Source organism: Myotis nattereri (genome assembly GCF_964212035.1).
Source record: "Myotis nattereri genome assembly, chromosome: 13".
Taxonomy (NCBI): Eukaryota; Metazoa; Chordata; class Mammalia; order Chiroptera; family Vespertilionidae; genus Myotis; species Myotis nattereri.
The window spans coordinates 47,366,686-47,376,772 of record NC_138088.1 but is presented as its reverse complement, the minus strand read 5'-3'; positions in this window follow the sequence as shown (position 1 = coordinate 47,376,772).

Below are 10,087 nucleotides of genomic sequence, written 5' to 3'. Positions count from 1 at the left end.
GCAAGTCACCACTTTCTAAATTTCACTGAGAATCTGGCAGGATGAAAATGCCCATTTCATATTTTATGAATAAATAAACAAAATATTGAATGCCTTATTAAAGAACGATGACATTAATGCCTTTGAATAAACTACTGTTTCTACAAGTCTGCTACCACCAGCATCCCCACAGCCACAGCTATTGAGTCCAGACATTAGAACCATCTTGCTTTCATTTCAGTTCTAACTCTGCCATATATCAGCTGTATATTCACAGCCAATTTACGTAATCTTCTGTACCTCACTCTTTTCACTTGCAATGAGAGAAAAATAATTACACTCATATCATCATGAAGTTGTTGGGAAGATTCAATGCATTTAGCCCAGTTCCTAGACCATCATAACAACTAACATTTATTGAGAGCTGATTACTACCACCAATTCCACCAATATTTACTGGGTTGTTAATAAATGCCAGACATTGTGCTCATATTCTCACTATAAACCTTCTAACAGACCCATAAACTAGGTGCTATTACTGTTCCCTTTATAGATGAGCAATCTGAAGCTTAGAATAGAAATTGCTTGCCTAAGGGTACTCAACTAGTAAATAAAAGAACTGGCCTCACACCCGGTCTGTCAGACTCTCATGATCTAAATTACTAAGTCTTTGTTGAGATTATGGGCCTCAATTTGGTCTGCTCTTGCCCGGCTTTTTGTGTTACCTCCTCTGTATATAGCACCTCTCCCAATACATATGATTCATTACAGTCATTGTTGTCCAAATTTATTGTTTATGGCTGTACTCAGTGAGTGTCCCTATGATGCCTTCATATTGTTGTCAGATCTGAGGTTCTACCAAATTAGAGATGCATTTGAATGTTGTTTTGGTTATACTTGAATCTTATTCTTTTGGATTGTAACACACACACACACACACACACACACACACACACACACACACAGAGTCTTTCTTTTCTGGGTTCCCTGGAAAAAAATAATCTGTTATCAAAATGGGATGGCATCAGTCAGTGGCAGCACCATGGGCTTCTCTAAGTATCCTCATGCCCTCATGGCTCAGGGAATATCCTCATCTAAAATAGTGCTCCCAGGAGAGTCTCATTTAATTTTCCCTCGTAAAAGCTGCTGCACACCATAAACAATGTTAGAGGCTCTTTGCCAAGTATGTTAATCTACTGTCTGGAAAATGCTCCAGCCAAATGGGCCAATCTACTCTGGGACACCTCCTCAGGAAACACCCTGTGATATGGTTTTGAAGCAAAATATCTCCCGAAGAGGTTAATACTGAGTAAATATTTTTATTGCCAAGTTTGTGTTAAGGAAATAGAAACTCTACATTGATTTTAATATCAGATACCACAAAAGCACAAATGATTTACTAGAGATTAGCTAAATTCACTTAGGGAAAAATACACTGCAGCTAAGCAAAAGTCACAGAATTTCCAAAATTCTTATAGACTCCTAGTGGACTAAAGAAAGAAAAGGAAATATAGCTAATGTTGGAATAAAAATTCTCTTTACCTGATACATCTTTTAGAGCTTTTCCATGAGTCTGTCTGGTCTTTTGTTCATTCTTGAAAAGATGGCATACTGGAAGGAAGGAAGCCTGGTAATGAAGACACTGTGGACCCTTATGCATTACTCAAGGCATCCACACTGACATCAAAGAACATGTTTCAATGAACATGAAACATGGCCGTGGCCATGAACATCTCCGTGGCCATGATAATTATTGTGTCCTTCTCCCACCCCCATGTTTCTTCCATCCAAGGTGCCAGGGTTAACCATAATATTTAATTGTAGTGCAACTTATAAAGCACCTAGATTTATATAAGTTTGGTTAAAGCAACTATTTTTTTTTTCCAGATACATTGCTATCTTGGTTTACCTTCTCTGACCACAAGGATCATGTCTAAAACAGCCAGGAAGTGTGTATGTCAATCCCATTGAGTTATTTATCATTAGCATTGCCTTGGAGGGATCTTAGATGTGGAGGTACATGAAAAGATTAATTGAGACTGAATGAATCTACACTAATGAATAAGTATATGCACTGTGCTATATCATTTATATTCACATGATTAAACATGGCAAGTCTGAATGTTATACAGAGGGATACTACATGTTTATTCCTCTAAATTAAGTAGCTGGTGAAATCTCTCAGCTGGGGATAGCTGAGCTAAGAGTCTCTATTTTCAAAGAACCTGAATTTCTACTTAATTTTCTTCATGTCCTATGAGTAAGCACATGGAATTCCACACTGAGCTTTTACTTCCTCATGTCATCCTATGATTTTCAGAAGATTCTTGCCATTGCTCATATTCTTACTCAAATATATCCTTAAACCATTGGAATCCCTTTGTTTACAAATTACAAACACCCACTCAAAATACTTAGACCAAGAACACATCTTAGTGTAAGGATATGGGACTTTCTTCTGGACCCTAGTTTAGAGAGCAGAATCAAACTCATGGAGGTCTGAAACCCAGGACTGTGAGACTCTCAAGAATCAAAACAACTTTTTAAAAATTTCTCCCTTCCTAGGCACACAGTTTCATCACTACTTTTGTTTAGCATTTTCTCCTTTGTTCTTCAGCTCTTGGGTTTGCAGATCAAGCTCAAAAGGCCAGCAGAAATGTATTAGCAAGTTAATGATGACTCAAATAACCAAGATAAACTGGGTTGATCACCCTGCATGAGATATATATCTATCTTTCTCTGCCTAAATCAGCAATGACCATGGAGAAAAGACCATTAGGGCAAACAGGTTGCAGAAGTCCACCACGCCAACTGTGTTCACATTTCAGCACCTGTCTTGGTCAGTTCTACTGCTATAACAAAATATCAAAGACTTGGTAACTCAAACAATAATTATTTCTTACAGTTATGAAGCCTGTAAATTCCAGGATCAAGGTGATAGTAGATGTGGTATCTGGTGAGGGCCTGCTTCCTGGTTTGCAGACAGCTGACTTCCTGTTATACCCTCACATGGTAGAAAGAGAGTTAGCTAGCTTTCTGACCTCTTGCTATAAAGCCACTAATTCCATTCATGAGAACCCCACCCGCATGACCTAATTGTCTTACAAAGGTGGCACCTCCAAATACTGTCACACTGTTGGATAGGGCTTTGACATGAGAATTTGAGAAAGACACAAATACTCAGATTATAGTTGGTTTTTTGCACTAGGTGTTGTGGAATAATCTTCCCTTTAATTCATGCTTGACTATTTTTCTTGTCACTCAGATTCAACATTATTAGTGCCTTCTGAAAAATGTCTCCTTTGACCATCTAGTCCCCTTTTTAAAAATCTTCACCTGAGGATATTTTTTCCATTGATCTGTACAAAGAGAATGGAAGGGATGGGAAAAGGGGAGAGAGAAACATCAATGTGAGAGAGACATATTCACATGGACTGGTTGCCTCCTGACTGTACGTGACTGGGACCAAGGATAAAACCTGCAACTGAGTTACATGCCTTTGACCAGGAGTTGAACCCATGAACCCAGGACCCTTCTGTCTACTGGCTGACACTCTAACCACTGAGAAAAACTGGCCAGTGCCATCTAGTCCCTTTTTAACATGTTTCCTATTGTCATTATCTGCAGAGCACTTATCTTTGGAGACTGAAATGGTATTATTTTATGTTATGTGCTCAATAAATACTTGTTGCTGGGGTTTTTTGTTTTTGTTTTCGTTGTTTTCTCTCTTTTTTTTTTTTTTGCACAACACCATGGACATTTTATAGGGCATGGATTAGTTTACTTTGTTTTTTTAAACTAATAAAGAGTGACAACTAATTTGATCTGAATTACAGTAATTAAAACAATATAGAAGGGAAACTGAAAATAAAGCAAGGAGAAAACTGAACCTAAATTGAATATTTTCAGAAGCAGCATGTAACTAACCACAGTGGAATAAATGTCTACAGTGGGGGGAGACCCTGTAATGATTATAGTTCTTATGATTCTATTTCTACATCTTATTGAAAAGAAAAAGTTTATACTGGAATGTTATCTTTATTTTTTACTTGTCGTGAACTTTTCAAGCTCGGTGGTGTATTCTTCCTGGGAAGCATGAAACCAGACTGTCCCTACTAGTAGCCCAGGAAGGTGGACTTTGGGAATTCTAGTCACACTGCTGAATGATTTGGAGAGGTCTACAGGCCACTTATTGGGGAACCTAAGACTGTGAACTGTGGTATCCAAAAAATTGTTCTTAATTGTCCACAATGTGCTCATGAATATTTCATTCAGGAATTAAAAAAAAAGGTATGAGACGGGATAATTAGATCATTTCCATATCTGTAGATTTAAATATCAACCAGCTAGTCACTTTCCACCTGTAACAGAGACATGTATTGTTTATCTTGCCCAGAAGCTGTTCAGTCTTTTTCTAATAACATTTCAGCTTTCCCTGGGGGGGGGGGGGCTCCCTGTTATCCCACCCTCCAATAACAGGTGTTTGGTGGAGTAGGCTATGTTGTGAGCTAGAGAGTGGGTATGTTTCTTAGCCTGACCCATCAGAATATCACACACCGTTGGATGTAGTGATTGGTTCAGTGACAGGCAGATTATCAGCGTTAATAAAACGAAGTGAGATGACTATTAGAATTGCTGAGAGAAAAGCACTCTTTTCTGTTTTTCTCTCCTCTATTAGGACAGAATGGAGGCCTGGATCCGATATGCTGTATGGCTACCCCAAAGCGAGTGAGAGTGCAGCTGGACTGGTCCAGTGGACACAGAGAGATCTGGGCATTGTAGCCAGCTGACCCCATTTCTGGTCTTCTTCATGTGGGAACTAGTGAGTTTTCAGTTTGAATCATCTTTTTTGGTATCTGGTATTGATACTGCTTTTCCTGAAATATTCAACTGAGGGTTCTATTTTCTGTGCCCTGATATTTTTGTTGTCCTCCTTTCCCTTGTAAATTGGACTCAAGGAAAACATTCAATATCCTGTCATTTTGAGGACACAATATACGTTAACTGGTACTGATTTCAAAGTTGAGTTTCCGGTTGCCTTTGTGGTAGTGTGCCATGTCGTGCTATGTTTTTGAGGGCACTGAGCATTGAGAAAATACTAACTAACTATGGTTACATTATAGAGAATTATCTTTTTTACTACTTTGTGAATATCATAGCATTTGGTTTTGGAGGAAGTAACAAAGAGGTTTAAACACCAGGTCTTAGATGAATGGATAAAGAAGATGTATATATATATATAATAGAATATGAATTAGCCATAAAAATATAGAATCTTGTCATTTTTGATAACCTAAGATGGATCTTGAGGATATTATGCTAAGTGAAATAAATCAGATGGGAAAAGATAAAAACCATATGATCTCAATCACATGTAGAATCTAAAACAAAAATGTACAAACAAACCAACAAAACAAATAAATATAAACTCATAGATAGTGAAAACAGAATAGTGGTTACCAAAGGGGAAGGGACTTAGGGGCAGTGTGAATTGGATGAAGGCTTTCAAATACATGGTAATGGAAGAAAACTAGACTGTTGGTGGTGAGCATGTAATAGAATATGCAGATGTCAAGTCATAATGTTGTATATCTGTACTTTACATAATGTTATTAACCAACTAGAGGCCCAGTGCACGGATTCATGCGCATTGAAAGGAAATTAATTAGAGGAAATATTTTAGAAGCCAGAGAGGGACTGCGGGAGGGCTCCAGGGCATGTTCGGCCCATCTCACCCAGTCCCTATAGTCCGGACCTCAGCAGCAAGCTAACCTACCAGTCGGAGCTCTGGTGGTCAGTGCGCATCATAGCGACTGGTCTAATGAACACTTGTACACTTAGCATATTAGGCTTTTACTATATAGGATGTTACCTCAATAAACTTAATTAAAAACAAAACAAAACAAAAAACAAACCAGGCCTTGTTATCCCAAACTTTCATTTCTATTTGGGAAGCTAAGATGGGTTATGTGAAGCAGTAGACTGGGAGAAACAGCTTTTGTGGTTGTTAGAATGAGAGGTACTTACTAGTCAATGTGATGGCTAGAAAAGGGATAGATGAATAGGGTGTAGGGTGTGCAGAGAAGGATTACTGGAAGACTGGAGACATGAATTACATTTTAAAAGTTAAGTAGACTGTGTGTGGTTGCAAAAGATTCAAGAGCCTTTTTTGGTGAGGAGAAAATAGCAAGACTTTGGTGTCTTTGGAGAACAAGGAAGCCATTGTGATCGATGCTCAGGATGTCCCTTAATAATGGGTTGTTCTTATAAAGTGCCAAGTTAGTTCTCTGAACAACCTGGTTAGTCAAAGCTCAGTGCAAACTGCATCAGAAGGACTTGCTTCCAGGATATGGTCCAGAGAATTGAGTTGTTTTGCAGTTGTGTAATTTACCCAGCCTGTAGGTGGCAGAGTGATGAGTAGACTGTACCACGTGTCTCACTGCAGAGCCTGTGCTTTTGAAGGTTGCACTGGCGATGTGACGCCAGTTCATAACCTCCAACACCAGTCTGAGGAGTCTGCTGAGAATTCTCTGGTAGGGTCTTTAAGAAATTTTCCAGTTGCCCATATAATGAGGTTTTTAAGTTGAATTAGAATTTTAGTGCTATTTGAAATAACATAAGCAATAAGATATCTTCATTTGGGTCCATGATGCTACTCTAATAAGGGAACACATCTTTTAAGTTGGAAGAAGGCTTTCTTTGCTTCATTTCACCCCATTTTCCCTGGGACACCTCCTGTCCTAATCCCTGGATCTGTTTCCTCTCTTGTGTCCACAGGTAAGAGTAAAATGATACTCAGAATGGGAGGGTTAAAGCCTGTTTTGCCTTAGGTGTATTTAAAGTCTATTTGTAAATTTTCTAACAGCTGCAGAGTAGCTTTTTAACGTGTCTAGTGATTGAAATTATTCCTTAATGCAAGTCTTGTCATACATCATTAAGATTGTCCTCCTACCTCTAGGCTGATTTTGGACTGAATAAATGGAATTTGTTTATACCTATCAGAAATGCAACATTAGGTTTGTTGAGTCCAGAGTGACTGCTACATTCAGATGTTCAAAGTTTTACCAGCTTTTGAGTTGTTTTGCAGAATTTGTCCTTGTCCTGATTACAGGGGTGTGGAATGCCAGTCTCTTGTTATTTATTACTAGAGGCCCAGTGCATGAAATTCGTGCATGGTAGGGTCCCTAGTGGCTGCAGGCCAGGAAACTCCCTTCGTTCCATGCCACCCCCTGATGGTCAGTGCACATCATAGCAAGCGATCAAACTCCCAGTCAGTCAAACTCCTGAGGGGACACTTTGCATATTAGGCTTTTATATAGAGAGATAGGAAATAATCCTTTCCCCTGAGATCTATGTCTCTGCCTCTCACCATTAAATTTAGAAATGGAGACTGGCCCACAGTGCTGCCCTGTGTTGGCACCAGTGCTTTGGCCATTAAAACTCTTCCAGTCCTGCTTCAACTTTTCTGATATTTCCATTATCCGTCGCTTCTGTAACAACATCACTTTGGCTCTTTTGCACTCACAGTGGTAACAGGGAATCAGTAAGCTGAAAACAGTGTTTCATTTTTATTAGGAAAACTTGTTACATAAGCTCTTATCAGTATAAACTTACAGAATTAGGCAGAGGCAGAATCCAGGGATATAGCACCCATGTCATTAGCCAGAAGCAGGCATCAAAATTCAGGCACACCTGAGATATTGCTGGCTAGGTTCCAGACCACTGCAATGAAGCAAGTTATAACCTTTTTGCCTGGTGGAGGGTCTTGTTTGCGTTTTGTATAAAACACAACATCTGTGAGTCACAGTAACATGCAGCACAATAAAACGAGGTGTGCCTGTACTCATTTGAAGAAGTCTAGATCTGGACAGAAGAGCAGAGCAAGGTGATGACCATAACAGGGAAGTAGGACCCAAGCTAAAGAAACATCAGACTGAAGAGGAAGAGTCATGCAGGGCCATGCAGAAGCCAGAGAGCCGATGTGGGTGAACAGCCAGCACACATTGGATGTCTCATCAACAGCAAAGCAACAGCACTGAGCTGGAACTCTGCTGGGCTGGGCCCTGGTGCTGCTGGATTTTATTTTTACTACTTATTTTCATCCGTTCTGCATTCAGGCTTCTCCTTCCACAGATTCTGTAAGACCCCAGGTGATTTCTACCACCTTGATTGAAAACTGATGCACAGTGCTTTGCATATATTACTTCTAATCCTCATAAGAACCCTCAAGGTAAGTATTTTTACTTCACTTTCACTGATGAGGAGTTTATAACTCAGAGTGACTTAGTAAATCTATCCAGGGTTATACAGAGATGGTGTGGCTGAGCCAGAATTCATAGCCAGCTGTGTGTAAAACTAAAGCTGTTTTGCTTTGCTCTGAACTCACTCACCCACTTTCCTTTTATCTATTGGAAGCCCAAGTCAGAATGTCACCTCTCTAGTTGAAATCATGTTGTGCCCAGATTTCAAGATTCCCAAGGGCCCACCAGGGAGCCAGAGAGTCTGATGCAAAAGCAAAGAGTCCTTCATTTCAAGCTAGCTTGAGCTCCCCGTCCAGCACACTCACCGACACAACGGCAAGCCAAGTGGCCGAGAGAGAAAACTCTGTGTGGAGAGAGGTTTTATAGGGGGTTGGGGTAAGGGGAGGAGAAAGGACTGTGGTCCCTGCCAATTGGCCAGGCGCAAGTCGGTGTCTTGTTACACAGGATGTGGTCATATCTATGGCGACTTCCCTTGATTGTCATTGGTTAGTTTAAAGAAGTCCTGGGTGTGGCTAGCAGAGGCTTGGCTTCCAGGAAGAAGCCTTGCTGAGCACATGGCCAAAGTAAGTTGGAGAGCATAGCCCTTACTCTGGGGCGAGATGGAGGGCATAGCCCTTAACCTGGGGCAAGGTGGAGGGCGTAGTCCTCACCCTTTCAATCAAACTATACATGGGTGGATGACAAAGAGAAAAAAGAAAATATAGAATTAAAGTAGTTTAATTGTCTTTTCAGATGAGCTCAGAGAACTCCCCACCATCACCTTAATGTTGCCAAAACCATTACTAAAAATCTGACCTCGGGAGTCCTAGGCCAGATCTTAGACCCTTTAGATCACACCACTGAGTGTTGGGGCTATGAGAATTTGAAGTCTTTGCCATTTACATTCTCTACCCAATCTTCCCTGATAGTCTGTACACTTTGAATCCATTCATGCATTCACTTAGTGACCACTCTGACCTTATTAAGGTTCAGAATAGGTTCCATTCAAATGAATATCTCTGTAGGGATGATTTCACATTGGAGAGGTCATAGGTGAGTGCTTGTGTCAAAACTGATCCATCATACTTGATCAGGCAGCATGTGATTACATTTTTGGTTGTTGTTGATGCTAGGTAACTGTAAGTTCCTTTAGCCTCAAGGGATTGGTTGAAGCGTGAGTTCAGCCATAGAAAATTTTGTCAGTCTAGTAGCAATGAAGTACTACTGTGAAAGAGGTGATCAAATGATTTCTGAAATTGAGAAAACAACCCCAGCTTTAGTCATTTGCATTGACTTGAAATGAAGCCCACAGATTTTGTGGACCTTTTTTCTAATAGTTTCAGGCTGGTCAAGGGTCAGATGGATCAGCGCAGATGTGGGGCTACATCACTGTTGAGGGAGCCCTTATCAAAGGCTCTGGCAATTTAATGGCCCCTGAGTTGGGGAGTGGGGGGAGGTGGTGAGGAGGTAGAGCTAAGAGGGAAAAGGTGTTGGCTATTGAGTGGGGACAGTGACTTCAAGGTTTCACTGTCCTCCAAGAGGTCTTACAGAGGCACCTGAAGATGACCTCTGCCTGAGACCTCAGATTAAGAGATGTAGGAATGAAGGTTCCAGGGCTAGGAATACACATGTGTAAGAGAAAGACTGCCAAAGGGGCCTGAATCATTGCCTGCAGTTCCCTTTAGAGATTGTGATGCACTGGCTGTGCCCTAGGTCTAGTGTGGGGAGAGCTGTTTCCCTCCATGAGGCCTGTCAGGTGAAGCCTTTGTCACTGCCTACTGTCAGGCCTGAAAACTCACACATAGATTTTTACCTAGGAGCCAGATTCCTCAGATGCCACAAAAGAGGCAAAAGAACAAAACAGTGCA